The sequence below is a fragment of the Salmo salar genome, chromosome 20 (assembly GCF_965601325.2).
Source record: "Salmo salar chromosome 20, fSalSal1, whole genome shotgun sequence".
Classification (NCBI taxonomy): domain Eukaryota; kingdom Metazoa; phylum Chordata; class Actinopteri; order Salmoniformes; family Salmonidae; genus Salmo; species Salmo salar.
In genome coordinates this window covers 23,542,052-23,566,586 of record NC_138310.1, presented here as the reverse complement: position 1 = coordinate 23,566,586, position 24,535 = coordinate 23,542,052, and the positions used below count along the sequence as shown (strand labels likewise).

General features: G+C 42.0%; 1 pseudogene across 1 annotated transcript in view; it reads right to left on the bottom strand.

Annotated features, from left to right (window-relative positions):
- Positions 1–730: 730 nt before the first annotated feature.
- Positions 731–24,535, bottom strand: part of LOC106580214 (calcineurin-binding protein cabin-1-like) — a 139,021-nt pseudogene continuing 115,216 nt past the window's right edge. Inside the window, exons 26-29 of the transcript XR_014381971.1 lie at positions 4,259–4,529; positions 2,971–3,156; positions 2,655–2,857; positions 731–2,482 (exon numbers count right to left, since the gene is read on the bottom strand). The product of XR_014381971.1 is annotated as a calcineurin-binding protein cabin-1-like (transcript). The remainder of the gene's footprint in view (positions 2,483–2,654; positions 2,858–2,970; positions 3,157–4,258; positions 4,530–24,535) is intronic.

Genomic DNA, 24,535 nt, shown 5'->3' with positions numbered 1-24,535 from the left:
CCTAACTGACCTAAGACAGGGAATTTTTACTAGGATTAAATGTCAGGAATTGTGAAAAACTGAGTTTAAATGTAGTTGGCTAAGGTGTATGTAAACTTCTGACTTCAACTGTAGTTAACTTCTTCCTGTTGACAGACAGATAAGACAGAAAAGACTGAACAAATCACTTACCACTGCCCTATCAAGGCTTGGAGAAGAGAGATCTCAAAACTACAACCTAGGGGATGGGGGATCACACATTTGGTCCACCTCATAAGAAAACAAACCTCAAATGTAGCTTTCCTGACAAAGGGGCAAATGACAAACTCACAGCACTTCATAAGAAACTTCTGGAAGTTGCTAATGAAGGCTAATGACTTCCCTCGTGTCAGAGACTTCACACTGAAGTGTACGAGCCCTTTGACTAAAATGTCAGAGAGAGACAGGGTGGTCTCAGCTAGAGGAGATTGTGGAGATAGAAAACATGATTGATACACAGGGGACATGTTTGTGGAAAGAGTGACACTTTGCCACAGGTTGTTTTGTTTAGGTCAAACTTGACTAGAATTGTAGTCTGTAGAACTGAATGACATTGAGGTTGTCTTGCCAATTGGTCTAAACTACTGTATACATACAGCTTTTGCAACCAATACAGCTGCCAGAGGTTGAAGTTCAAACTAAATATGAAAACAAACAGAAAATGTAAGTAATGGAAATAAGAGTTAAAGAGCAAAGACCAGGTATGAGTGTATCAAGTATATTTTTGTTGTGACATCTTTAATGTGGCAAGTCAATATGTAGAGAACAACAACTCCCCAGCCTGAGCTAAGGTTGAAGAGCAGAAGAAAAGCCTTGAACCCAAAGTCACCTTTTAGCCATTACATATTCCCATAAGAAGCTCAGCAGTAGAAATACAAAACAGTATTATACATCAAAAAATACAAACATCCATTTACAGGTAGTCAAGCAAGACTTGTTTGGGCAATGTCCTTTACAATTATTAATGAATAATTTCTTCCTTTTTTAAAAAGTCGTGTTTTTGACAATAAACATACACTACATATCCTTCTTTTTATAGAAAACAATCTGTAAAAAACATTATATTGTATTCTGTACAACTGACTAACTATCCCCTTTCCGAGTTTACTTTGAATTTAAACCTATTTACCAAAACTGATCCATCGGGAAGGCATTTTATCTGAATTAGGAACATCCACACCTTCCCTTACAATGCCAGTGAATTCAGAAAATAAACTGACGCACAACTGATTAAGTTAAATTGAATTTGTTTCCTAAATTGACTAGAATTGAGATGTACTTGACCCCAATGCTAAATAAACACCCGAACCCAATAAGAGTTGCCTCATTGGAAAATATGTTTTAAGTGTGATGTACAAAAGCTAATTCAGGCTAATCCAAAACATCTCTCTGTCTATTATCCTGAGCAATGCTGGTGACAAGACCTCTTCCTGGTAAAGACTCCTCCAAGCTACAAATCCACACAGAAACAAAGGACAAAATCAAACAAGACTTGAAATAATCCAGTGAAGTACAAAAATAGAACAAACAAAAGACAAATCAAAGACATCCCACTGGGAAGTGCAAACATATCCAATCTGCTACAGGTTATTAAGCTTTGGTGAAGTAGGTTCCTCAACATTGCGTTAGGAGGCCCATATAAAAGCCTGGTTTGCAGCTGATGGTCCTCAGTAAATCATAGTGTCCATGAAAATACAGGTCACATACAAATGTGGGTTTCTTGCAGTTTAGGTTCTTATATCAATGTGTATGGACAAAAGTTGGCTGGCAACAGTCATATGTTGCCATGGCACATATCATGTTGAAGTACCTCAGTGTGGGATGTTGAATCCCACCAACAAGGATGTAGCTGCAGTTGAAATATAGTAAAAGCAGGCTGAATTTTTGTCCCCATTACTTGTGAAAGATGCATAAATCACAGCCAAGGATGCCAATTGCATTGCAACAATCCACAAATTCTGACCATTTAACTTACAGTAAGTGTTGATCATCATTCTACACCCTTTCCCATTTTCATGTGAAAGACTATGGAGACCTTGGCTACCTGGCAGGTGTGATGAGTGTAAAATGGCACTTTGCTAAATTGTTGTTTAACTAAAAACATGCCCAGTCATCCACAGTGTGACTTTCTAGAGCTTTTTCCCATTCAATACAAGATAGACCAACTGCACCAACACAGAGACACTAGCTGCAGTGACATGTACCATTCCATTGTTTCAAGACAAGGTGGAAGGGTTGGTGGAAGTCAGGTCTAGCTCAAATGAGCAGCCTGGGTTTGTTCACTCTTGTAGCTGTGAGAAGGGTCAGTAGCTCAGATGTCCATGTAATCATCCTCCTCATCCCCATCGTCTGATTCACTCTCCAGAGAGGACTCCTGGCTGGAGGTCTCCTGCACCTCCAGGGCTGGCTGGCTCAGCGTCTCCTTCTTCACTGTGGCCGCCGACTGGGAGGACAGGATCACGTTCTGCACAGGGGACAGGAACAGGAACAGGGGACAAAGAACAGGAGGGGTTTAGTCCGACTGACAGACAGGTTAGCAGACAGGGTGAAAAGATAGAAAGTGGCCAGAGATAGATCAATTGATGGAATTGATAGATAGAGCGAAAGAAGGGGAAAGAGAGGAAGCAGGAAAGTACCTTGAGTCTCTGCTTGGTTTCCTCTGAGATACTTCCTTTGGGGGAGAGTAGGGTGGGTGTAGGCGGGGTGACGGTAATTTCCGGGGGGAACTTGGTGACAGTGGAGGGGATGAAGAGCTTTGGCATGTTGGGGGGGATGCGGGAGCGGACACGACTGGGGTCCGACATCTTAGACTGCTCACTGCTGCCATACAGCTGCTGGTCTGAACATTAGAGATATAGAAACATTATGAGCACTTCTAACAAGGATACTCTCCTGCCCTTACTAGAATTCTTACTTTCCCTCTTGGTATTTCCTGGTTGTAAATGTTCTTACCTGAGCAGGGTTGTGTGGTACTACAGGAAGCATGCTCGTCAAGGTGCCAGCCTGCAGCCTCCTGCCCTGGGGACACAGTGGCCAGCTTCATCTGTTGGCACAGATGAGACTCCTGCTGTCTGTAGGACAGTCCCTCTGCGGGCTCCTCAAGTTCATCTGGAGAAACAACCACGTCACATGACCTGGCTGGGTCACAATCCATACATCATCCAAACACACCAGCATAGTGAAGAAAGAAGATGACAGGCTCTCACTCATACTTCTGGGGTTAGCAGAATAATCCATTTCAGACTGATTTAATATGCAGTGCACTATACTATAACAACAATGTTTGCAATGACCAACATTAACATGAGCTTACTGGAACATAAATGTAATTTCTATACACAGACAAACACTGGTTTCAAATATTGTTCCAGGCTGCCATAACAGACCCCACAATGAAAGCTGGAGGCAGATAGGATATATGAGGGAGGGTAATGCCTCAGCCTGCCTGCGAGAATCACATCCCCATGTAGCAACGTACAATAGCCCTAGCAGCACTGACAGCAAATACAATAATCTCACTCCCCCTCTACCCAACCTCTTCATTCAGGTTGCCTGGGAAACCATTGGTAGATTGCAGTGCCAAGCTGCCCGATGCTGAGCACTGATCTCCTTAACCTCATGTATGTATGTGTGTGTGTGTGTGTGTGTGTGTTATCCTCCTTAAATATTTAATGTACTCAACAATCAGGATTGTAAACTAAAGAGGCTTGGCACAGTTGTCATACAGAAACAATGCTTCATCAGGAGAACAGTGTTCCAAGTTAAAGACAGATCATTATTTTATACACTTCCATCTGTAAGTGTCAGATGTACTAGAGAGACATAAGAAACAATTCAACCAGTTCATAGTGTACAGTAGTTACGTAACACAGCTCTGAGTGGGCAAGTGTGCCCCCTGCTGGCTGTCTATATAATTACAGTGAGAGAGAGCAGCTTTGACAGTCTCATTTATCCTTCTCCCCTAGAGCAGCAGGTACCACGCAGGGAATCATCAACTGCAGATACAGCACAGTGAACACAACCAGTTTTCAGCGAAATTACTGCGGGTGTTACAAATCAATTCACATTACACTATATTCTCCAAAGAGGAACTACACAATTGTAATTAAAATGTTTGATGACCATGTCCTCTTTGTAGCAGCATACTTTAAACTGCTTTAGAGTCTGTTTTCAAACAGAACAGGCAGTTTCACTGCTGTGCTTTGTGAAATGTACTGAGATGAGGAGGGATGAAACTGACCTGTTTGGGGGTTGAAGGCCATAGTTGAAGCAGGGTGGATGGGCAGGGGGGCTCTCCTGTGCTGGGGCTGCTCGTGGGAGCCGCTGCCTGGAGGTCTGGGCACCTTGCCCAGGGGCTCGTACTGTAGTTTGGCTTGGCTGTCCTGGATCTGGATGGACAGAGGGTGGCAGGCAGTGTGGCTGAGCAAGACCGGGGTTGGCAGAGAGGCAGGGAAGAAGATGTCGCGGTTATCCTTAGTGTACTTGGGTGTTGTCGGGGCATCACTGGCAGACTGAGAAAGATAAAGACAGAGTGTGGTAATAAGGAGAGGAGCGCCTGACCTTGAGTGCCCATCTGCAGTAGAGTCTTCTTTCCTCTGTACAGATACTGTAGATAGAGCGAAGATAGAACACTGAGAACTGCATATCTGCTTCCCTGGAGGGAAAATGTCCCAGACATAGAACCACCGTAGAAATAGGTTGAGTCATCATAGCTGATACCATCTCACTGTTACACAGTCAGATGGTACTATTACGCTGGCTTTATGCTAGAGCAGTGTCCTGTGGACGTCTTACTTCTCTGTGTTGCCAGAAGACACCGACCCTACCGGGTCTGAACACAATCATGGTTACATTAAGACACCGTGGAGCCAGTGCGAGATATGGGTCCGATGGGATATGCCACTTTACCCCAAATTGTACCTTCTCGATGCATCAATGTAGATAAAGGTAACATTTGGAGTACAGTGGCATATCCCATCCCTGCACTGAAGTACGTTTTCCGACCCATATCTCACGCCGGCTCCAAGGTGTCTTAAAGTAACCATGATTGCGTTCTGTCACCAGTGCAGCTCAGTGTAAATGGTCGGTATCTTCTGGAATGTTTTGAGGACCATAAACACAAGAGCTGCACAAACAACCTGTGACAACAGCCGCCCTGCTCTCACAACTGCTGTCATGGCAACCAGGAAGAACACAGCCGACATGAATACAGTTTCTGTTCAGTTTTCCCTCTGAAATAGGAGAGCATTGGACTGAATACCATCTCTTCTTTTAAAAGTACCCGAATAGGAGGGAAACATTGGATAACTGGGAAGGAGGAATTAGAGGCAGGGGACTGATAATGATATACAGAAGTATATAATAGTATCATGACTTATTTCCAAGTTATGGCAATGTGACTACCAAGCACGGCCATTGCTACATATCAAGTTGAAGGCCGACCGGACTAAATTATCCTTATCACTGCGATTTTAAAATAATAGGTTCAAGGACATACACTGAGTGTACAAAACATTAGGAACACCTGCTCTTTCTATGACATACAGTTTCCCGTGTGTATCAAGAATGGTCAACCATCCAAAGGACGTCCAGACAATTTGGACAACTGTCGGAAACATGGGAGTAAACACGGGCCAGCACCCTGTTGAACGAGTCCATGCCCCAATAAATTGAGGCTGTTCTGAGGGCAAAATGGGGGTACAACAACACAATATTAGGAGGGTGTTCCTAATGTTTTGTACACTCAGTGTACATCTGGTGTATTAGAAGCAATTAAATACACAATACATACGCATACAAACGACAGCATGCAGACGCATTCAAACATCCACAACATCACCACTGCCCAGACTTGTCTGCTCACACCCCCATCTCCAGTGCCCGTATCACTCTCTGCCACATGGCCACAAACTGCACCATTTAGTGTCTCTCCATCGCCCACACATTTTCAACATTTAGATAATAAAGCATTTGACCTATACATAGTGTAAACGATGGCGGATTTGTTGACTTCCAGTTAACTATATGTTTTTTTCAAGATGATTGACGAGAAAAGTATCATCCAACCCATCAGGTATCTCACTGCACCTTCATATGCCATGTCTTGAAATACGCAGACAGACGGATTAAAAAGTACATTTACATTGTAATACTTCTGACACCCAACTTTCTAGCTCCGCCCATAACTTTTGGAATTTATAACATTCCCAGATGGCATGGAATATTGAGTCATTGTTAGTTTTACACTTAAGACATGGCTGCCATTGTACTGTAGAATTTGTGAATTTTGTCTCTTGTATAATAAATTATATACATTAGTTTATACTGGATTAAGTGTGAATTTTCAATGACTAGTTTGTAAGTTATGTTCCAACATTCCCTCCATCTTGTGCCAATATCAGTTATTTTTTGTCTTGGTTCCAATAGTTAATATTTTTTCGAAGAGATTGTCAGTTGGATAGGCTCTCTGCAAGGTTCTGTATATCTTACCTATTACAAGAATATCCTTTTTCTGACTCAAATATGATTCCCTTACGATTGCTCTGATGTCGAAAAGATTTCACATCGAAATTGTGATATAAAACGTTTAAGTTCCATGTACTTGAAAATATGTACATTGGTCAGTCCAAAATTGATTTTTAATTCTGTAATTGAAATAAATGTATTTCCTATTACCAAGTAATTTACTGTTTCTATGCCTTTAGTTTTCCATGTGGACAATTTTATCAGTGAATTCTGAAAAGCTATCCAAAGATTGTTCCATAAGGTTGTGCTTTTAGGGAGTGATATTGGTTCCTGTAGAATAACGCGCCATTTTCTTCCATATTGTTATAGTGTTGTTAACTATTACGCTGTTAATGTTTTTAGCTTTATCCTTTGAAAATAGACACGTGAAAAAATTCTGGGGATGAGCATGCACATATTGCTCCTCTCTTTAGTGCAAGTAAAAGTCTTAGTGAGCTGATACAATTCCAAGTCTGGAAGGTTAAAACCACCCTCAGACTTAGGAAGGTGTAAAACTTTCCTTTTTATTTTATGGAGTTTTATTTGCCAATATTAAGTCTTATGACCGAGTATACTTTTTAAAGAATGTCTTGGGGTAATTGGTAATACCAAGAACAAATATAAAAACTTTGCGAGCCAAGCCATTCTGAAGAGCTTTATTCTACCTGTAAGATTTATGGGAACATTGTTCCATTTAATTAGATCTGCTTTCATATTGTTGAGTAATGGGATAAAGTTATCTTTATATATTTGTTGTCCCTTATTAAGCATCCTATGTATTTAATATTTTTGTGGTCCATTTAAAGGATTGCTGTAGATTAGTTATTATTTTTCTTATTGCCATTATTGTCATGTCCTGACCAGTAAAAGGGGTTATTTGTCATTGTAGTTTGGTCAGTTTTGTGGGTGGTTGTTTCCAGTAGAGTCTGTGCACCTTACTGGACTGGTTTCGTCATCAGTTTATTTTGTTTAAGTGTTTTCTTTAATAAAGAAAGATGAGCACTTTACCCGCTGCGCCTTGGTCCAATCCTTACAACGCCTATGACAATTATTTAGTTTTATTCCACGTAAATGTAATTTTTTTTGTATTCAGATTTATTTATTTTTAGCAAGGGGGGCATCGAGTTTTCAATATTGGTCAGGTATATCAGGAGATCATCTGCAAATAAGTTTAGTTTATATTCATGTTTACCAATAGTGATACCTGTTACGTTTGGATCCTCTCTAATTCTTTCTGCAAGCGGTTAAATTGCCAGTGCAAACAGGAGGGGTCAGAGAGGACAACCCTGTCTTGTGCCCCTTTTTAAAGCAATTTCATCAGATGTATTATTTGTGTATATTTCTTCTTTAGGACATTTATATAATATTATTTATTTATTATTTCAGCTGGAAAGTTGAAAGCTTCATAATTTTTTTATAGAAAAGGCCATTCAAGATGTTCAAAAGCCTTTTCGGCATCAACAGCCATTATTGATAAATCTATATCTCGTTTCTTAGCGTATTGTATTAAACTGAAACATGTTCTTGTATTTGTTTGGGTCCATTTTTAATAAATCCTTTTTGAATTATAGGTATCAGGTTTTTATATTTTTTATTTCTCCTTTATTTAACCAGGTTGGCCAGTTGAGAACAAGTTCTCATTTACAACTGCCACTTGGCCAAGATAAAGCAGAGCAGTGCAACAAAAACAACACAGAGTTACACAAAAACAAAACGTACAGTCAATAACACAAAAGAAAAGAACAATCGAAAAATGTATGTAGTGTGTGCAAATGTAGAAGGGGTGGGTTGCAGGAGAGTATGTTCAGTCCGTAGATGGAAAATTAGATGAAAAATATATACGAAAAAATGATATATACAAGGGATGGGACAAGACAATCAAAACAGACATCCCACTGCTACGCCATCTTGGAGGTCTGGTAAGACTTTTGCCATTGTATTGCTTATGAGCTTAACAATAACTTCATTGTGACAATTTATTAAACTTATGGGTCTGTAAGCAGCAGGGGACTCTCCAGATGTTCCTGGTTTTATTATAACTGAAATAACTGTTTGATACATGGAACTAGGAAGCACTGAACTGAGTGACATGTGTGCTGTCATTTGTGTAAATAGGGGCACTACTTTGTCCCAAAATACTAAATAGAATTCTATGGGAAAGCCGTGCATTCCTGGGGCTTTTTTCCCCACACAAATCTTTTAACAGTGTCTAATATTTGTTTTTGGTTGATCTTCGTTATTCTTTTTTGTCAGCTGATAATTTCTTCAGGGTTGTTGAGTCTAAGAAGGCTGTAGGATCAGTGAAACGGTTGTTTAATTCTGATTTATATAGATTTTCATAGAACCTTTTAAAATTGTCAACACTCATGTATATTGTGTGAATAACTTTAATTACAGGTGCATACTACTAGATGATAGAACCTGCATAAAGCAAGCTCAGGCTTATTTGTTCTATTGTCCAATTGCAGTTGTTCCACCCTTTTAGTCTCAAATTCATATGAACAAGTACAGGGTTTCTGTAATTCAACGGGTCATTCATCCTCCATAGGGTCTCAAGTTTTAAAACCTCATAGCCCACTGAGTGTTTTACAATGTTACAATGTAAACTGTCCCATAGACATCTAAAATGTCCTTTCACTATTTACAGATCAGCCATTTTTTATTTATTTGTGTCTTATTTTACCAGGTAAGTTGACTGAGAACATTCTCATTTACAGCAATGACCTGGGGAATAGTTACAGGGGAGAGGAGGGGGGATGAATGAGCCAATTGGAAGCTGGGGATGATTAGGTGGCCATGATGGTATGAGGGCCAGATTGGGAATTTAGCCAGGACACCCCAACTCTTACGATAAGTGCCATGGGATCTGTAGTAACCAGAGTCAGGACACCCATTTAACGTCCCATCCAAAAGACAACACCTTACACAGGGAAATGTCCCCAATCACCGCCCTGGGGCATTGTTTTTTTTTTTACCAGAGGAAAAAATGACTCCTACTGGCCCTCCAACAGCACTTCCCAGCAGCATCTGGTCTCCCATCCAAGGACCAACCAGGAGCCACCCTGCTTAGCTTCATAGGCAAGCCAGCAGTGGGATGCAGGGTGAATCAGAACCATGCTACTAGCCAGAATCAGAATCATGCTACGAGGCTGAACAAGAATTGTTCCACTACACCATGGTACAGAGGGATGAGACACCTTCACTGAGTCTACACCTTCACATTCATTCCCTATTTTCTTCACACATTATATATCATCCTGTAAAATAAAGTACATTTTGTATATGCCCTCTTTTCTTTATCTTTACATTAGTAAATGTTGCATTAGATATACATTTTAGGTTGACTTTATGAAAGATTATTCATATCCATTTTGGTTTTGTTGTTCATACTTGCTGTAGTCTGATCTTTTGGAGCCAGACTATGATCTATTAATGTTTAGGGTACTTCATGTTCATGCATTGCCAAAAGTTAGGGGGCAGGGAGAAAACGTACCAGAATTGAACATACAGTTCAATAGTTTATTTTACCTTCCTTTAAGTAGACAAGTCAGTTAAGAACAAATTCTTATTTACAATGACGGCCTAGGAACAGTGGGTTAACTTCCTTGTTCAGGGGCAGAATGACAGCTTTTTACCTTATCAGCTCGGGATTTGATCGTGCAACCTTTCGGTTACTAGTCTAACCACTAGGCTACCTGCCACCCCAGTTCACATCATTGCCCTACTATGTAAACAGAGGACATTCTGAAATGGAAAATGAATAACTTCCGTGAGGTATGGAAATGTAAAGCCTATAACTAGTTAGTTATAAACTAACACATACATTTCATTAGTTAGACGATTTCGAGTTGATAGCAAGCTAGCTGGTAATTAGCTGGCTGGCTTTCTATGGGCTGAACAATGCTAAGTAACGTTAGCAATGCTAGCTAACATTAGTTGCTATTTTTTTGGTCATTAGTTGCTACGTGCTAGCCGCAAGATCGTAATGTTTAACAGGTTGCAGTTGTCTAATATGTCACTCGTTTTAGTATAGACAGGTTGTTATCATGTTTTAAAAATATGTGTGATGATTTGTGTGCTCTATTCCTGTTAGCAGCAAACGATGCCCAAACTCCGAAGGTTTGTGCTAGCTACTGTGTGTGTTTGCTTATCCTGGAAGTGCTGGCTTGAAGCGGAAGAGCTGGGGCGGTCCTATGTAAAACAATAGATCCTGATTCATTCAGCCTTGAAGTCTGAGGGCACAGTCTCTTCATTATCGTCACTTCGTGCCGACACATCAAAGCAGCCATTCCAGAACTCAAGTCAAGGACCTAGAGATGCTAGTGTTAACAAGACTATGCAGTCCCGCGGTCGACCTTGACCTTCCGTGGCTTCAATGAGAGGGGACAGGGGCCCTGACCTCGAGGGGGCCCTCATTGATTTTGTTAGTCACTCTCACTCAGATATCCTATTAACATGGCATAAGTCATGGCAAAACATGTACAATTGCAGGATATTAGCTGTAAAACTTCAACAACAAAAAGTTTTGTAAAGCAAACTTTTGTTTACCTTTTGTTAATAAAATACATTTTCTGCAAACAGATCCCTCTGTACTTATTAAATTATAGTTTTTAATTCCAGTGCAGAGTTAATGTGAAGCAGCTAATAGGCTATGTGTTTGTTGATCAACTGTGGTGAATGAAGCAACCAATGTGATAATGGCTGCAGTACTTATTGCTTTTTTATTTGTTGCTGTTTCCAAATAGCATTTTATAGATTTTAAATAATTTAGAAATGCAGTAAATGAGCATTCAACTTTCCTAAAAGCCCAGAACTCAGTAAAACTCAGACCCTGGCTACAAGGTTGCCACAAAACAACAGAAGGTTAGTCTGGATAAGTCAGCTGATCTACTGATAACATAGCTCACCACAATGGTATTTTCATCTCCGGATCCCACCAGCAGGGATTTCTAGTCAAATCATTAATAACGAGGCTCCCTGAGGGATTCACACAGGCTTCAACAAACAAACAAACAAACCAACCAACCCCCCAAACTCCAACTGCAATAGACCCACCACACAGCACAGCTCAACACAGACCAACAGCAGCAGCTCCTACAGGTTTCCACCGCTAGCTGTGAAGCTTCTTATATCAGGAATTATACATGAAAACATTGGAACACAAAAGACCCTTTGCTCTGAGAAAAAGTACCTGAGAGCACTGCAGCAGACTCCGTGTAGCCTAGTTCGTTTCCACCATTCGTTGTGTATCATATGAAGACTGCTTACAGCCAGACTGGTTTCAAAGTCAGATTCAGACCATGGATGGTCCCTTCTGCAATTACTGAGATGGGGTTTGAAAGCAGCTTATCAGTTCTGTGTGTAGGTCATCTCCTGTTCTGATCATCTTTTTATTATTATCACATTTTAATGAAATTGCCTCTCTAAATAAGTTCAAGGGCTGTCATTGTTTCTTCGAGAGCTGAAGCTCCATATTGTTCCTTGACTTAGTCTGTGAATGCAGCAGGTGACACTGAAGTGTTTGAGATGTGACCGGACTTCTTGGTAAGGAGGGCATAACTCTGAGCAGAGTACCAATGAGACAATGGTCAGAGGTACAGGTGAGGGAAAAATAGCCCCTCACAAAACTGTGCAAATAAGTCCAAAGTAAATTAATGGGGGAAACAGCGAGATATTATGATGAATCCTCTCAAAACACGACTAGCAGATCCTCCCACCCACACGAATAACGCCCAGGTCCCTGCAGGGGAGTTACTTAGCCTTATGCCAACCTCTTCCCAGGTGTGAACTCTGACTCAACAAAGAGCCTAAATGTACAATAACAACTTCTGTACTTTAAAAGGTGCTATACATAGATAATTGTTTTTATTGTAATTTCATAAAATGTCAATATATCTGCAGTTAAGTTGGGCTCTCGAGTGGCGCAGTGGTCTCAGGCACTGCATCTCAGTGCAAGAGGTGTCACTATAGTCCCTGGTTTGAATCCAGGCTGTATCGTATCTGGCAGGGATTGGGAGTCCCATAGGGCGGCGCACAACTGGTCCAGCGTTGTCCGGGGTAGGCCGTCATTGTAAATAATAATTTGTTCTTAACTGACTTGCCTAGTGAAATCAATAAAATAAAAATAGTGTAATGATTGTGTTTCACAGTGTTGTGATATTCGCCAATTGATTTCTCTGGCCAGAGCGGCATCTGAAAATAAGCACTGAATAGTGCTTCCATCTAAATTGCTGTGAAATATCTTGCAATTCACTAAGTACTAGGCTGCAACCAAATCTTATCCTATTTCCCCGTAACATGTCGGAGACTTGCGCTTGACCCTTTATTTTCGGTTTTGGTCCATCAGCTTCAAATATATTTTTTTGTTAATGAAAATATATTTCACAGCGATGTAGATGATACAAGGATTCCCTACATTATTCAGTGCTTGTTTTCTCACAAACTGAAATTGAGCGAACAGCGTAGCTTTTTAGCAACCAGGAAAAGACAAAGCGATTGCCACTCGATAATACCGCCAAAAAGTCAGAACAGCTTTCCCATTTTGACACGAGATGACTCTCCAGCGGGAGAAATCAATAGGCAAATATCACAGCCAATAACACCGGCGAAAAGTAATACTGTGAAATATCATTCCACTATTACTGCAGATTGATATTTTATGAAATTACAATGCAGAAATAAAAATAAATCCTGTGTAGCACCTTTTAAAATGACCACCCCCACCTGCCAAATGTGGGTAGATTTTGGCATTGGCGGGTAAAATATTTATTTTACCAGCCACGTTGTTGGTGGTTGGTCAGGGCTCCACAGTTCGAACATTTGTGAATAAAAATAGTCAATTATGATCACATTTATGCTAAAATAAATGCTGGAGAAGCTGTTCTCAAAAGTATTTCTGACGTTTTGTTTTATAGCTGGTGAATTAATCGGTCAAAGAACTACGAATCCTACAGTGAGGGAATAAAGTATTTGATCCCCTGCTGATTTTGTACGTTTGCCCACTGACAAAGAAATGATCAGTTTATAATTTTAATGGTAGGTTTATTTGAACAGTGAGAGACAGAATAACAACAAAAATCCAGAAAAACGCATGTCAAAAATGTTAGAAAATGATTTGCATTTTAATGAGGGAAATAAGTATTTGACCCCTCTGCAAAACATGACTTAGTACTTGGTGGCAAAACCCTTGTTGGCAATCACAGAGGTCAGATGTTTCTTGTAGTTGGCCACCATGTTTGCACACATCTCAGGAGGGATTTTGTCCCACTCCTCTTTGCAGATCTTCTCCAAGTCATTAAGGTTTCGAGGCTGACGTTTGGCAACTCGAACCTTCAGCTCCCTCCACAGATTTTCTATGGGATTAAGGTCTGGAGACTGGCTAGGCCACTCTAGGACCTTAATGTGCTTCTTCTTGAGCCACTCCTTTGTTGCCTTGGCCGTGTGTTTTGGGTCATTGTCATGCTGGAATACCCATCCACGACCCATTTTCAATGGCCTGGCTGAGGGAAGGAGGTTCTCACCCAAGATTTGACGGTACATGGCCCATCCATCGTCCCTTTGATGTGGTGAAGTTGTCCTGTCCCCTTAGCAGAAAAACACCCCCAAAGCATAATATTTCCACCTCCATGTTTGAAGGTGGGGATGGTGTTCTTGGGGGTCATAGGCAGCATTCCTCCTCCTCCAAACACGGCGAGTTGAGTTGATGCCAAAGAGCTCCATTTTGGTCTCATCTGACCACAACACTTTCACTCAGTTGTCCTCTAAATCATTCAGATGTTCATTGGCAAACTTCAGACGGGCATGTATATGTGCTTTCTTGAGCAGGGGGACCTTGCGGGCGCTGCAGGATTTCAGTCCTTCACGGCGTAGTGTGTTACCAATTGTTTTCTTGGTGACTATCGTCCCAGCTGCCTTGAGATCATTGACAAGATCCTCCCATGTAGTTCTGGGCTGATTCCTCACCGTTCTCATGATCATTGCAACTCCACGAGGTGAGATCTTGCATGGAGCCCCAGGCCGAGGGAGATTGACAGTTATTTTGTGTTTCTTCCATTTGCGAATAATTTCACCAACTGTTGTCACCTTCTCACCAAGCTGCTTGGCGATGGTCTTGTAGCCCATTCCAGCCTTGTGTAGGTCTACAATCTTGTCCCTGACATCCTTGGAGAGCTCTTTGGTCTTGGCCATGGTGGAGAGTTTGGAATCTGATTGATTGATTGCTTCTGTGGACAGGTGACTTTTATGCAGGTAACAAGCTGAGATTAGGAGCACTCCCTTTAAGAGTGTGCTCCTAATCTAAGCTCGTTACCTGTATAAAAAGACACCTGGGAGCCAGAAATCTTTCTGATTGAGAGGGGGTCAAATACTTATTTCCCTCATTAAAATACAAATCAATTTCTAAATTTTTTTACATGCGTTTTTCTGGATTTTTTGTTGTTATTCTGTCTCTCACTGTTCAAATAAACCTACCATTACAATTATAGACTGATCATTTCTTTGTCAGTGGGCAAACGTACAAAATCAGCAGGGGATCAAATACTTTTTCCCCCCTCACTGTATATAGCCCAGGATCCCCCTTTCCCTTCTACCTTGCGCTGCAACACTGCCTGGATGGGGTCTATACTCAGGTGAAGAGCTAAGCGAAAGATACAATTTTAGAAGTACACAAGCATAAAAGTTGGTCTAATTTACTTGAAACGAAAGTCTACTAAAGTGAGACTTTGTTTTGTTTACAAGCTAGGTTGTTTTTCTATATTTGAGTTTAAACTGCTAGGGAAGAGAAGACAATGCTTCTACTAGTCCTGTGGTCACCAACCTAGTTGATCGGCAAACATTTCTGTAAAAACGATAATGCCTTGTGTCCTTATATTTTTTATTTGTCTCGAGCTGTTGGCAGTAGGTGCACCCGATTCACGTGCCAGATAGGCAAACTGTTGCCATTTTGAACCATTTCATGTGTCTGAAGGTACAAACTCTGCCTTCCCTGCGCGCCCAGAGAGCAAATCAAGTGCACTATAGGTCTACAGCTGGCCAATCGGATGGTTCAGATCACCGTGTGTGTCTGCAGTAATTTAGAAGGCATAAAAGAAAGCAACAGAAAAATTGATACCGTCAGATTTCAAAACGTTTAAAACCATCACTAGAGAGAAACTGTCAAGGAATACAGAAAATATCTGCTGTTTTTATTTATTTTATTTAACCAGGTGTAACAGTACAGCTTCCGTCCCTCTCCTCGCCCCTACCTGGGCTCGAACCAGGGACCCTCTGCACACAGACAACAGTCACCCTCAAAGCATCGTTACCCATCATTCCACAAAAGCCACGGCCCTTGCAGAGCAAGGGGAACAACTACTTCAAGGTCTCAGAGCGAGTGATGTCACCGATTGAAACGACATTAGCGCGCACCACCGCTGACTAGCTAGCCATTTCACATTGGTTACACAGGCAAGTCAGTTAAGAACACATTTTTATTTGCAATGACGGCCTAACCCAGCCAAACCCGGGCACCGCCCTATGGGACTCCCAATCAAGGCCGGATGTGATTCAGCCTGGATTCGAACCAGGGACTGTAGTGACGCCTCTTTCACTGAGATGCAGTGCCACTCGGGAGCCCAGTGAGTTGATCTTTGCATTGGGGATAATTTCCTGTTTCCTGTTTCCGGTCACAACTTGCAGACTTGTTTACGCTGCTGTGCGTTTTGTTGCCGATCTTACTTTGCTACCTGACGGTTTTTTACTTTTTCATTACCGTATATTTTTACTTTTTCCCTCACTCAACTTTTTTCATTCAACTTTTTCACCCCGGAGGTTTTATCTGGACATGGTTCGTCAGGACTTCAAACAGCCTAAGCTAAGTAACATTAACATGATGCCTTCTAATTGCAGTCGTTGTACTTACAATATACAGGAGAACGATCGCCTTACGACAAGGATAGCTGTGCTGCAAGCCCAGCTTCAGACGCGATCGTTAGGCAAGGGTAATTTCAGTGTAGGAAAGGATGAAACAGCGTCTGTGCCACCAGTAAGTACAGATAGTAACGTTAGTATAAACCCCCTCGCACGGTCCCCGCAGCCGGACATCTTTCTCATGGCTTCTGGAGGGAAACGCTGTAGGAATGCTCAACCGGTGTCGCTTATTCAGCCGACAGAAACTTTCAACCGGTTCTCCCCATTAAGCGAGTCGGAGGCCGAGACTTCTCTGGTCTCTATTCCTCCCGTTGTGGGGTCTGAGACGCCGACGGCTCCCACCATTAGCTCTGACAAATTGAAAACCCTAGTCATTAGCGACTCCATTACCCGCAGTATTAGACTTAAAACGAATCATCCAGCGATCATACACTGTTTACCAGGGGGCAGGGCTACCGACGTTAAGGCTAATCTAAAGACGGTGCTGGCTAAAGCTAAAACTGGCGAGTGTAGAGAGTATAGAGATATTGTTATCCACGTCGGCACCAACGATGTTAGGATGAAACAGTCAGAGGTCACCAAGCGCAACATAACTTCAGCGTGTAAATCAGCTAGAAAGATGTGTCGGCATCCAGTAATTGTCTCTGGCCCCCTCCCAGTTAGGGGGAGTGATGAGCTCTACAGCAGAGTCTCACAACTCAATCGCTGGTTGAAAACTGTTTTCTGCCCCTCCCAAAAGATAGAATTTGTAGATAATTGGCCCTCTTTTTGGGACTCACCCACAAACAGGACCAAGCCTGGCCTGTTGAGGAGTGACGGACTCCATCCTAGCTGGAGGGGTGCTCTCATCTTATCTACGAACATAGACAGGGCTCTAACTCCTCTAGCTCCACAATGAAATAGGGTGCAGGCCAGGCAGCAGGCTGTTAGCCAGCCTGCCAGCTTAGTGGAGTCTGCCACTAGCACAGTCAGCGTAGTCAGCTCAGCTTTCTCCATTGAGACCGTGTCTGTGCCTCGATCTAAAAATGGCGGTGTTCGCTTTAGCAATCTCACTAGTATAAAGACCTCCTCCATTCCTGCCATTATTGAAAGAGATTGTGATACGTCACATCTCAAAATTGGGTTACTTAATGTTAGATCCCTCACTTCCAAGGCAGTTATAGTCAATGAACTAATCACTGATAATAATCTTGATGTGATTGGCCTGACTGAAACATGGCTTAAGCCTGATGAATTTACTGTGTTAAATGAGGCCTCACCCCCTGGTTACACTAGTGACCATACCCCCCGTGCATCCGGCAAAGGCGGAGGGGTTGCTAACATTTACGATAGCAAATTTCAATAAAAAAAAAAAAAAAAAAAAAGACGTTTTCATCTTTTGAGCTTTAGTCATGAAATCTATGCAGCCTACTCACTCACTCTTTATAGCTACTGTTTACAGGCCTCCTGGGCCATATGCAGTGTTCCTCACTGAGTTCCCTGAATTCCTATCGGATCTTGTAGTCATAGCAGATAATATTCTAATTTTTGGTGACTTTAACATTCACATGGAAAAGTCCACAGACCCACTCCAAAAGGCTTTCGGAGCCATCATCGACTCAGTGGGTTTTGTCCAACATGTCTCTGGACCTACTCACTGCCACAGTCATACTCTGGACCTAGTTTTGTCCCATGGAATAAATGTTGTGGATCTTAATGTTTTTCCTCATAATCCTGGACTATCGGACCACCATTTTATTACGTTTGCAATTGCAACAAATAATCTGCTCAGACCCCAACCAAGGAGCATTAAAAGTCGTGCTATAAATTCTCAGACAACCCAAAGATTCCTTGATGCCCTTCCAGACTGCCTCTGCCTACCCAAGGACGTCAGAGGACAAAAATCAGTTAACCACCTAACCGAGGAACTCAATTTAACCTTGCGCAATACCCTAGATGCAGTTGCACCCCTAAAAATTTAAAACATCTGTCATAAGAAACTAGCTCCCTGGTATACAGAAAATACACGAGCTCTGAAGCAAGCTTCCAGAAAATTGGAACGGAAATGGCGCCACACCAAACTGGAAGTCTTCCGACTAGCTTGGAAAGACAGTACCGTGCAGTATCGAAGAGCCCTCACTACTGCTCGATCATCCTATTTTTCCAACTTAATTGAGGAAAATAAGAACAATCCGAAATTTCTTTTTGATACTGTCGCAAAGCTAACTAAAAAGCAGCCTTCGCAAATGGAGGATGGCTTTCACTTCAGCAGTAATACATTTATGAACTTCTTTGAGGAAAAGATCATGATCATTAGAAAGCAAATTACAGACCCCTCTTTAAATCTGGGTATTCCTCCAAAACTCCATTGTCCTGAGTCTACACAACTCTGCCAGGACCTAGGATCAAGGGAGATACTAAAGTGTTTTAGTACTATATCTCTTGACACAATGATGAAAATAATCATGGCCTCCAAACACTCAAGCTGCATACTGGACCCTATTCCAACTAAACTACTGAAAGAGCTGCTTCCTGTGCTTGGCCCTCCTATGTTGAACATAATAAACGGCTCTCTATCCACCGGATGTGTACCAAGCTCACTAAAAGTGGCAGTAATAAAGCCTCTCTTGAAAAAGCCGAATCTTGATCCAGAAATTATAAAAAACTATCGGCCTATATCGAATCTTCCATTCCTCTCAAAAATTTTAGAAAAAGCTGTTGCACAGCAACTCACTGCCTTCCTGAAGACAAACAATGTATACGAAACGCTTCAGTCTGGTTTTAGACCCCATCATAGCACTGAGACTGCACTTGTGAAGGTGGTAAATGACCTTTTAATGACGTCAGACCGAGGCTCTGCATCTGTCCTCGTGCTCCTAGATCTTAGTGCCGCTTTTGATACCATCGATCACCACATTCTTTTGGAGAGATTGGAAACCCAAATTGGTCTACATGGACAAGTTCTGGCCTGGTTTATATCTTATCTGTCGGAAAGATATCAGTTTGTCTCTGTGAATGGTTTGTCCTCTGACAAATCAATTGTAAATTTCGGTGTTCCTCAAGGTTCCGTTTTAGGACCACTATTGTTTTCACTATATATTTTACCTCTTGGGGATGTCATTCGAAAACATAATGTTAAATTTCACTGCTATGTGGACGACACACAGCTGTACATTTCAATGAAACATGGTGAAGCCCCAAAATTGCCCTCGCTAGAAGCCTGTGTTTCAGACATAAAGAAGTGGATGGCTGCAAACTTTCTACTTTTAAACTCGGACAAAACAGAGATGCTTGTTCTAGGTCCCAAGAAACAAAGAGATCTTCTGTTGAATCTGACAATTAATCTGGATGGTTGTACAGTCGTCTCAAATAAAACTGTGAAGGACCTCGGCGTTACTCTGGACCCTGATCTCTCTTTTGAAGAACATATCAAGACTGTTTCAAGGACAGCTTTTTTCCATCTACGTAACATTGCAAAAATCAGAAGTTTTCTGTCCAAAAATGACACAGAAAAATTAATCCATGCTTTTGTTACTTCTAGGCTGGACTACTGCAATGCTCTACTTTCCGGCTACCCGGATAAAGCACTAAATAAACTTCAGTTAGTGCTAAATACGGCTGCTAGAATCCTGACTAGAACCAGAAAATTTGATCATATTACTCCAGTGCTAGCCTCCCTACACTGGCTTCCTGTTAAGGCAAGGGCTGATTTCAAGGTTTTACTGCTAACCTACAAAGCATTACATGGGCTTGCTCCTACCTATATTTCCAATTTGGTCCTGCCGTACATACCTACACGTACGCTACGGTCACAAGACGCAGGCCTCCTAATTGTCCCTAGAATTTCTAAGCAAACGGCTGGAGGTAGAGCTTTCTCCTATAGAGCTCCATTTTTATGGAATGGTCTGCCTACCAATGTGAGAGACGCAGACTCAGTCTCAACCTTTAAGTCTTTACTGAAGACTTATCTCTTCAGTAGGTCCTATGATTAAGTATAGTCTGGCCCAGGAGTGTGAAGGTGAACGGAAAGGCTGGAGCAACGAACCACCCTTGCTGTCTCTGCCTTGCCGGTTCCCCTCTTTCCACTAGGATTCTCTGCCTCTAACCCTTTTACAGGGGCTGAGTCACTGGCTTACTGGTGTTCTTCCATGCCGTCCATGGGAGGGGTGCGTCACTTGAGTGGGTTGAGTCACTGACGTGGTCTTCCTGTCTGGGTTGGCGCCCCCCCTTGGGTTGTGCCATGGCGGAGATCGTTGTGGGCTATACTCGGCCTTGTCTTAGGACGGTAAGTTGGTGGTTGGAGACATCCCTCTAGTGGTGTGGGGGCTGTGCTTTGGCAAAGTGGGTGGGGTTATATCCTGCCTGTTTGGCCCTGTCCGGGGGTATCATCGGATGGGGCCACAGTGTCTTCTGATCCCTCCTGTCTCAGCCTCCAGTATTTATGCTGTAGTAGTTTGTGTCGGGGGGCTAGGGTCAGTCTGTTACATCTGGAGTATTTCTCTTGTCTTATCCGGTGTCCTGTGTGAATTTAAATATGCTCTCTCTAATTCTCTCTTTCTGTCTTTCTCTCGGAGGACCTGAGCCCTAGGACCATGCCACAGGACTACCTGGTATGATGACTCCTTGCTGTCCCCAGTCCAACTGGCCGTGCTGCTGCTCCAGTTTCAACTGTTCTGCCTGCGGCTATGGAACCCTGACCTGTTCACCGGACGTGCTTGTTGCACCCTCGACAACTACTATGATTATTATTATTTGACCATGCTGGTCATTTATGAACATTTTAACATCTTGACCATGTTCTGTTATAATATCCACCCTGCACAGCCAGAAGAGGACTGGCCACCCCTCATAGCCTGGTTCCTCTCTAGGTTTCTTCCTAGGTTTTTTGGCCTTTCTAGGGAGTTTTTCCTAGGGAGTTTTTCCTAGCCACCGTGCTTCTTTCACATGCTTTGCTTGCTGTTTGGGGTTTTAGGCTGGGTTTATGTACAGCACTTTGAGATATCAGCTGATGTACGAAGGGCTATATAAAAATAAATTTGATTTGATCTTTAAGTTATAAACTCTGCACTGTCAACACCTAGTATTCAACACTATTATAAGCCATGAAATGTGCGTTCTTCCTATTTCCGCTCAGCTCTACAACAAGCAGTGCAGCAGTAATGAATGAGTAGGCAAGTGTATTTATAGGCTTGCGTTGTTATTATTAGCAGCTTGGGTATTTTTTAATATCGAGGAATATTTCACTTTCTCTGTTCATAGGAGTAACAACATTTTTGCATTAAATAATGCAGTGCGACAAGTTTCCCCATCAGCTGGAAGACGGTGTCCCTTTTTGGTCAGTGTCAGTGGAGGAAAGGGAGAGCGGAGGGATGTTGAGGGGTGGACCCTCACTCTGCTGCTCTCTCCCTCCACTGAGACTGACCATCAGATGCAGACACCAACAGCCCAGTAAAATAAAAATAAAAAGCGAATTATTTAAATGTATGCTCACTCAGCTGTGCCTCACAAGTAATACAACAATGGATCTATTACCAGTGTGATCATATAGCCTACCTCAAATTTAAAAATATAATTAAAAAAAAATATTCCGGAACAATGCATCGGCAGGGCAATTCAAGCAGAGCCAATATGCGGTGATAATGTATTGGGTCTATAGCTTATTGCACAATCTTCATTGCTACAGTACTGTTTTTAAATGGTTAATGTTGCATAGGCTTGTGTTTTAAAAAAATCTGAGAGGTAGATCTCGGCTTGCATTTTGACTCAGAAAGTGATCTTGACTCAGAAAAGGTTGGTGACAGGCACAAACATGATTAGTCACGCTGCCATGGTAACTTCCCGCCTTTTTTATTTAACTAGGCAAGTCAGTTAAGAACAAATTCTTATTTACAATGACAGCCTAGGAACAGTGGTTTAACTGCCTTGTTCAGGGGCAGAACGACAGATTTTTACCTTGTCAGCTCGGGGATTCGCTCTAGCAACCTTTGGGTTACTAGTCCATACACTCTAACCTCGAGGCTACCTGCCGCCCCTAAACAGGCAGGTGAACATTTTTGGCTCATCTGTGATATTTTGGTTAAAAGACTCGGGTCACAAAAAATGTAATTAAACAATATACCACATTAGTTACATCTTACTAGTAATACAGTTAATTGTTTTAGAAACATGTTGATCAGTTTGTGTGTTTTGGCTGGTACAAAATCTGAGTGTCTGGTAGATATTGAAATCTATTGGGTTTTCCTTTGAATTAAGACCTAGACAGCCAGGTGAGGGGAGTTCTTTACTAATTCATGACTTAATCAATGGGTGCATGTTTTGTTTTTTGCCCTAGCACTACACAGCTGATTCAAATAGTCAAAGCTTGATAATGAGTTGGTTATTTGAATCAGCTGTGTAGTGCTAGGGAAGAAAAAAAAAGTGCACCCGGGGGGGCCCCCAGGACCGAGTTTGGGAAACCCTGATCTAGGGGATACTAGGCTACGTTGTAGGAATAGGTGAGTAGGTGGCAGTGAGCAGAGGATCACACAGAAGACAGTCATTTTCTGCTCTGCTGTATTATCCCTAGTGACTAGACCTTGAATACAAAACAATGTCAATTAGGTCTAAACATGGAGAAGTGAGAAGAAACCCATGGGTAGCCTGGATGTGGTGTGATAAATGGGACAAACTGATTACATGCACACTTATGAAACCCTCCTGCTTGGATCCAGCATCAAAGTCTTATCTACATCATGACTTGTAATGCACACACATACACTGAGCTTTTATAAGGCCATGAATCATGACCACAATCCTCATCTGTATAAATTATGCTAAATAACTGTCAATTGCGAGCTATGGTAGCCTACCCATCGTTTTCTCCCTCCAGTATAGTGTACTGTGGTTTACGTCACCACGACAACAGGATGAGAGATGCCGGATGCGGAGGCTGGGGTGTGAGGGGGCAAAAATCAGTGACTGCCACAGACAGCAAAATAACTGATGATTTTATAAAGAATGTGAGAGATAAAACACAAAGCTCAGCTGTGATGATTATAGGTTAGGGTAAGCGTCACACTCCTAACAAAGCTATTATAATGGCCTTCTTTTCTAGTTTCACGTTGGATATAACTTGCATTTAAAAAAAAATCACTGTTGTGTCTAGAGTTTCTGCATCTGGCTGCAGAAGAAACTTGTGTTAAACTTTCCCCATAGAATTCAATGTAGCATTGCCTTTCATGTGCAAATAAGCAATGCTGTGCATACCAATGAAATACACAGTTCAAACCAATAAACATTTCTGCAAAGTGTGAAGACGAAGAGGACAAAAGGGAATATTCTTACTGCACCTGAGGTTATTTTAAGCACTGGCAGATTGGTACAGAGAAGACTTCAAAAGCACTGGGATTTACCCATCTAGTCCTGTGGCTGAGAACATTGCATGTAAATCGGCCACACTGTCTCACGTGCTCTTCGAAAAGGGAGAAGAATGTCAGTGAGTCCATTAGGAAACTCAATATTCTGATCTAGTTGACTTCTTCTGCAGTCAGTCACTGCTGTGCTGCTCACCCATGGAGCTCTGCAGGCTTCAAAATCAAACAGCACAGCACCCAAATAATAAGGGCAAACAGAACTAGCACAACTCCCCAGCTAGTTATCTCCCTCAGTTAGGCTACAGTGCTAAACAAGGTTACAGTGAAAGGGTCCAAACAACTGTCACCTTGTGTCATCAAATCATCTTTGTTATTACCACAGACGTCTTTCCTATACAGCAAGTCACTAGCAGTCAGACACTCCCAGTAGTGTATTATTTGGTTTGGCTAAAGTAATTGAAACTCAACTGACACACATGCAAATGGTTGCTTTGAAAACAATGGAAAGTGGTCAAAAGATAAGTTACAGCAGGCTTAGGGGAGAAGAGTGAAATGGCATGGAATGTGCACTGCAAACAGAGTAGAGGAACAGACGCTTTAACATCTAGTAATAAACAAACATGCATCAAAATGGATAAAGTATCTCTTAAAAACGGTTTGTTTCCAGATAGCAAAGAGGAGGTGATAGAACAGAATATGTCATGATTAACAATCACTGAATCAATGCTGTTCCAATATTTATTGAGTAGAGTACTGTATCATTCCCCCAGGGCATC